We start from the raw sequence: 6,990 nt of genomic DNA on the forward strand, positions 1-6,990 counted from the left end.
GTCCGTAAGAAAACTTAATATTACATGTGTAATACATTCTATGTTTTTATTGGGCAGCACTGCTTCTCTTCATTCAACATGCACAGGAATTGCCTGAGGCGGGGTGCGGGGGTCTTGTTAAAATGCAGATTCTGATCTAATAGGTCTGGGATGAAGGCTGAAATTCTGCACTGGAAGCAAGCTCCCAGGAGATGCTCATGCTGCTGGTCTGTGGACCACACTTTGAGTAGCAAGACACTGATATAGGTTGGGGAAGTTTCTGAAAGCAAGTGTAGTATCACTGAACAACCATTAAATGTGAAATCAGCACACCTGGCAGAATCCCATCTCTGCTTCATATTAGCTATATGACCTTGGACGAGTCATTTTTTAAACTGACAAAGGTAGATCACAGAAATAACTAATAACACTTGATCACTGCGTGGTTTAAATAATGTTGATGGAATGATTTTTATATTATCATGGCCAAATAGAGCTAAATAATTATTCCACGTGACACGTGCACACATACACGCACACAGGATCAAGATTGAACATGCTAGAGTGAGTGATGCATAGGCAATTTTCCAGTTTCTAAAATAATTCAAGGCTACAAAGAGTGATACTTGGATATTTGGACATTCCAAATTTCCTCCCAGTTATTTCTGTTTGAATGATCTGAGTAATTGTGACCAAGGAGAAGTAGTTATCTGAGAGGGACAATAGTATTTTGCCAGCATTTCTTTCACAAGCATTTAGTGATTGATCGATGGCTTTGATTCTTTCCCAAAGGGCAAGGCCCCAGGGGGACGTCATTCTAAATACCCAGCTAAATACTCAGCTCCAGGTCTCGGAGAATCAGAACATCCGCAAAGCTAGGGGCTCCAGCAGATTAGACTTCATCAGTAATTAGCAAGCAACCAGACTCCTAGAAGGAGTCACTTTGTGACCAGAGGGAAAAGAGAACAGAACTAGCCTGCGACTTTGTCATCATTAGGAAGATGGGGAAGGCGGGAAAGATGCATAAAGCAATAGTCCCTTAAAGCATAATTGTCATGCTGTGGTGGCAACATCCATATGGTTGAGATTAGCCCAGCTCTCCCTCTAGGGCTGTAGTGCTGGGAATCCAAGATGGCAGGATAGGGCGGGAAGGCTCAGAAACTGTGGATATATTGTGCGGGAGCACTGCCCTGGGTGCTTAGATGGAAAATGTTGCAATTAGCTGTAACAGAAAGAGAAATTGTTTTGTTACCTGCTGGCACCAAATCCTCCCTCACCTCTCTCCACCCCCACCCCCCCACCACATACAGAGTTCATTTATTCCCTCCCCTGCCTAGCAAAGAGGTGTGGAATAGCGGAATAGCTATAACTTCTTTCAAGAAGGTTACTGACATGTTAATTTGGAATTTCTGGACAGGGAAGGGGGAGTCCTTCTCAATCTTTCTAAAAATAGTTTTCTCTAGAAGGGAAAGACTAGGTTGTTTAGAGCAAAGCAAAATCCCGGTCCTGCCATGTCCACTGCTGGACTCGCTGGTGGCACATCTCATGCACCGTGCAGAAAGCTACATAAAACCAGGACAGTAGCCCCGAGTAGCAGTGGATTCCCAAGACCCAGCTCTATTTGCAAGTCGTACTAACCCATAAACTGAGGGTAAATCATTCCTCCTCCCTGGGCCATGGTGCAACATCTTTGAAATGAGATTTGAGGACAAGGTCTAGAAAGTCCTCTTCAGCCACAATATCCTGCTATTGCAAAGCGTAATTTGCTTATATAAAATGACCCCGTGGTAGGGACCTCCCTGCTGACAGGGGCACAGGCGTGCCTGTGGAGAGCGGGTACAGTGGCAGACAGGCTGAGACAACATGAACACCACACTCTGGACCCAAAGTTACAGTGTCTGGGAGGCCAGGGCATGCCAGCCTCTTCGCAACAGCAGATATATTTGTTTTCTTCTCCTATGAAGTGAGACCTTCAGCGGATGTGAAGTTTGCCACCAGGGCCTTCTTCATTTCCTTTCTTGCTGCTCATGCCCCAGCCAAAGGCCCAGGTCTTGGGGATCTCCTCCCTCTCTTGGAATCAACTGCACTCTCCAAAAATGAGCTCATAATATAGTCTCTCCCCAAGAAAAAGAAGGAAATTTGTATTTAATATCCTAATATATGCCAGTCACTTCAATAGAATCTCTTATTTAGTTTAATCTTCATTACTAGGGCCAAGACTAGGAGGAAGCGAATGAGGTGCCTACTTGCTTGGGCACATAGTGTAAGGAGGTCCTGGCTCCTGAGGGTCATGAATGCAAGGCAGACTCACATACCACCCTGAGGGGGTGCACCTCCTTAAATTTTGCACCTAGGCATCTCTCTTGTCTCACCTAGTTCTGGTCCTCTTAACCCTGTTGGTACTTGTATTCCCATGTCATAGATATGGAGTCAGCCACAGAGAGGCCCAAAGTCGCACAGCCCCAAGCCTGACATTCAGACCCATCTGTTTGCTCTATCCCAGTGGTGCAGTAGTTAGTGGCACAGATCCTGGACAGTTTAGAAGAGCTTGCTAGTTGGGCTTCCTGGTGCCGACATTTGCTAATTAGTAGCCTCAGCCAACTTACTTAGATACTCCTCTATAGTTTCCTGGTCTACACAGAGCAGGTGAGAGTAGCACCTACTTCATAATGTTGTAATTAAGATTAAAGGAGTATCACACAGAATGTGCTTAAAACAGTGTCGGGAACAAGTATGTCTCGATACGTGTTATCTACTTGGTAATGATGGTGGTGGTGGCAGAGATAATGATGGTGGTGGTGATGGTGATGATGGTGGTGGTGATGATGGTGATGATGGTGATAATGATGGTGTTGATGGTGGTGATGGTGGTAGTGATGATGGTGATGATGATGGTGATGATGGTGATGATGGTGGTGGTGATGATGGTGGTGGTGATGGTGATGATGGTGATGATGGTGGCGGTGATGATGGTGGTGGTGATGGTGATGATGGTGATAATGATGGTGTTGATGATGGTGGTGATGGTGGTAGTGATGATGGTGATGATGATGGTAATGATGGTGATGATGGTGGTGGTGATGATGGTGGTAGTGATGATGGTGATGATGATGGTGATGGTGGTGGTGATGATGGTGGTGGCGATGAGGGTGCTGATTGTGGTGATGGTGATGATGATGGTGATGATAATGGTGATGATGGTGATGATGATGGTAATGATGATGATGATGACAGTGTCTTGATAAATGTTGGTTGCTATTACTATTGTTCTCATCATATTATTAACTTGCAGTGCTCAGTGAATTAGCCTTCCCATGAGTTTTTTCATTTTAGCAGGAATTACTCTCCTAAATACTGTATCTCCAATCATAAATTACTAGATGTCATCACTGAATCCAGGCAAATTATCTTTTGGAGGAATTAGAGAGGTGGCGCCAAATCACACAGTGAATGTCATTTCCAGCTCAAATGGCCAGCCTGCAAACCTATGGCTTTGTGCATTATGGAAATGACTTTCTCTTCAGAATCAGGTTAATTCAACAGGGAGAATTTGTCAGGTGTTGCAATTTGGACCCATGTGCACGCCTCCATCAGGCTAGCATTTCCTAAATTTTGCCCCATGGAACCCAAGATGTTCCTCCTCCTCAACACAGACTGCTCATCCAGGAGGTAGTCTGCGCCCTTGGGAGGCCCTGGCCCCAACAATGTATGGTTGGATTGTCCCTGCCACCCTAACTTGCCTCCTTTCACAGTCCATTACTCCCCCATTAATTGTTGTTGTTAATAATCTGCAAAACACATTTTGCTGGCGACGCTGAGTGCCATAAGGAAGAAAAGCGGTGGCTGGCATTATTTAATTGACCTCCCCATTAGCGGGGCTTGTGAGCGTGGTCATAGGACCAGGATCACAAATGTACTAATGGCTCATGCCCGAGCCCAGCTCTCGTCAAGCAGAGTCAGCTTGTCACAGGGTGTTTTGGAGTTGCTCAGGATGTGAAAAAGCTGACAAAACCAAACGGGGGTTCCTGATGGTGACACATGAACTTGGCATCTAGCCTGCAAAAGAGTGGTCATTTGACTTGTTCCTCTGCACTAGACCACCTTTAGGGAGGATAGACATAAAGCAGGGGTGACAAATGAAAAGTGAAGGCTGCTCTTGGGGCATGGAGCCTGGCACCCAGCTAGATCGCCCTGAAGAGACCGTGTGCTATGGCTTTTCTTCCAGGGGCTGGTGTCCCTGGTCACCGCCGCTGCGGAGCTGCTTGTCTCTAAACTGACAACTCCAATTTCATCAGCCCAACGAGGACCCCAAAGGGGCACTTGATGGGTGTCACTCTGGATGTCACACTGGACAATGCCCAAACACCCACTGAACCCCTGAGCGGAAGGAAGTCTTGAAAAGATCTGACATTGAAAATGCTACCCTGGGGGTAGGATATTAAAGTCTAGGGGCCCCTGGCACCATTGCGAATGGGTCTTATGGCCCAAGCTCCTCCTCTCTTTTGCTTCTACTTTTTTCTTTTTTTGCTTCTTCTCCCTTTGTTGTTTCTTTTTGCGTGTGTGTCTCATTTTTCTCCCGTGATGAACTGCACCATCCCCCCGACACACACATTCCCTCCATCCTAAGCCCATGTGATACCTCATATGCAGCTATGTTTATGCCGCATGCCTAAAAGAGGATAGAAGCGCTAATAATGCTTCTGATTGTGACTTAGAAACACAAGAGCTCCTCCCTGCCTTCCTGAAAAGAGCCTTCAATACTGACAGCTCCCTTTGTGAGAAGAACAAAGACGGCCCATGTGGTGGGCCTGTGGGAGCAAAGAGAACAGTTACAGAAAAGACTGGAGAGAGAAAGTGATGAAACCAGACTTCACTGCAACCAAAGGAAGGCAGGCTCAAAACCAAAAGAGAGAAAGAGATGCCGTGGAGGCCAAACAGGGGACAGGCTACAGGCTGAGCAGGGACCTGCAGAGAGGGCTTTGGGCAGAGGAAAAGCTACGGGCACCAACTCCAAGTTTGCTTGTGTCCCAGGGGTGCTTCTTACAATGATAAACACCTTCGTCCCTCACAAAACTCGGGAGTTGGGCTACAAGCCACATGATGGGCTTAGAGTTTACCATAGACTGATGCCTAACAACAAAGAGGAGGGGAGCAGGATTTAAGGGGACAGTGGCTGGATTTTGAGTTTCAGGGAACTGATACCACAGGGGAAGGTCCTTTGACTAATTATAAATACAGGGAGGCAATGATCAGCCATCAGTGGGCCATCTTACTGTATGTGTGCTTTGCCCATTATGATTGATGATCTTTCTCCTGCTGCTAACTATGCCTTCCATCACCACCCCCATCCACACACACACTTGTGTCCCCCTGGGTACCTTTTTATCCAGGGATGGCTATCATCTATGTGCCTGCCTTTGAATGTGCTGAATGACCAAGTCTTCAGATGAGCAAGGGGAGGGGATATTGCAGAGGAAGCTCAAGCACCGAGGGCCTGCCATGCCCACACCCTTCCTCAGGAAAACTGACCCTGTGAATGAGCAACTGGTCTCTCATCGGGCGATCTGGCTGCCAAAGAGCCCGGCTCAAGTGCTCCGCACACCAAGAATGATAAGGACTAACTGAACAATGAGATCTTCTCTCAGGGAGTTTCTTTGTGAGCCTTACTGGAGACAAAGGAGAAGGAAAAGAGAAAGAGAAAAAATAAGGAGAAGGGTCTTTGAGTAACTAACAGGGAAGATTTAGTGTAGGATTACAACTCCTTCATCAAATCACCGGGCTTCCCTCCTCTAATTGGGACTCCGAGCCCGGGCTATTTCTGGCGCTGGCGCAGCTCCAAGAAGGCAGCGGCATTTTCCACCAGCGGCGGCGGCGGCGGCGGAGCCAGGCCGGGCCTCAGCGCCCAGCACCTTCGCTCCCCGCAGCCCCGAGCGCGCACCGCAGGCCGGCGGCCGAGCTCGCGCATCCCAGCCATCGCTCGTCCACCTGCTCCAGAGGGGAGGGAAGATGAGCGAGCCGAGCTCGAAGTCCACCCAGCCCTTGGCCTCCAAGCAGGACAAGGACGGCCTGAGAAGCGGGGGCGGAGCAGGCCGCGCAAGCAGCCTCCGAAGGAACCCAGCGAAGTGCCAACACCCAGGAGACCTCGGGCCGGCCAAAGGGAAGCAAAAACAAGGGTGCTGCCAAGACCCGGAAAACTACCACCACTCCAGGGAGGAAACCAAGGGGCAGACCCAAAAAACTGGAGAAGGAGGAAGAAGAGAGCAGCTCGCAGGAGTCCTCCGAGGAGGAGCAGTGACCGCGCAGCCCGCTGCGTCGCCGCCGAGGAGCAGTTTCCCTCTGGGACTGGACGGCGCCCTCCGCTCCCCCCCACCCCCCACCCCCCCGGCTCACGCACCACCGTCACCCACCTGCGCCCTCACCACCATACTGCACAGCCCACCACCCCTGCGGGCCCCAAGGCCCGAATGGGGAGCAGTTTCCTTTGGTTTCCAGCGAGCCCTCACCCACACGCACACTAGCCAACTGCCCACCTCGCCGCACCCTGCCCCTTCTGCGTCCCCATGCTCCGTGGTGGGGACGTTGCTGACTGGGCTCTTGGTTTGGGGGGGGGATCCCTTCTTCTCCATTCTTCCCTCTGGCTTCCCACTAAGGGGCCTGGGAGGGCTCCCCTGGCCTTAAAAGGGGCCCATGCCCCGTCTCTCGTTCTGATCTGCCCCACTCCACAGCACTGGCAACAGTAGGCATAGCCAATGGGGGGCGGCGTTCGGCCCTAGGATGCCCCCCCCCCCCCGAGCGGCCTGTGTCTCACGAGGTGCGGCTCACACCCACTTTCCTTCCCTCCCCCCTTGCCTCGTCCTTGCTGTAGGTCAGACAGCCCCCTTTGCGCACAGGAAGGAAGGCAGGAGGGGTCTGAGCCCCCTACTCTAAATGGACTCCAGCCCACCTCCCCCCCGCCCTGGAATCTATTGCTGTGAGAGAAATGTAGCCCCCCTTTCTCCAGGTGAGGTCCAG

General features: G+C 50.0%; 1 pseudogene; it reads left to right on the forward strand.

Annotated features, from left to right (window-relative positions):
* The first annotated feature begins 5,936 nt into the window (after window positions 1–5,936).
* Window positions 5,937–6,274, forward strand: LOC118013700 (annotated as a pseudogene).
* Window positions 6,275–6,990: the final 716 nt, after the last annotated feature.

The sequence above is a fragment of the Mirounga leonina genome, unplaced genomic scaffold (genome assembly GCF_011800145.1).
Source record: "Mirounga leonina isolate KUSES-001 unplaced genomic scaffold, KU_Mleo_1.0 Mir_154, whole genome shotgun sequence".
Lineage (NCBI taxonomy): Eukaryota > Metazoa > Chordata > Mammalia > Carnivora > Phocidae > Mirounga > Mirounga leonina.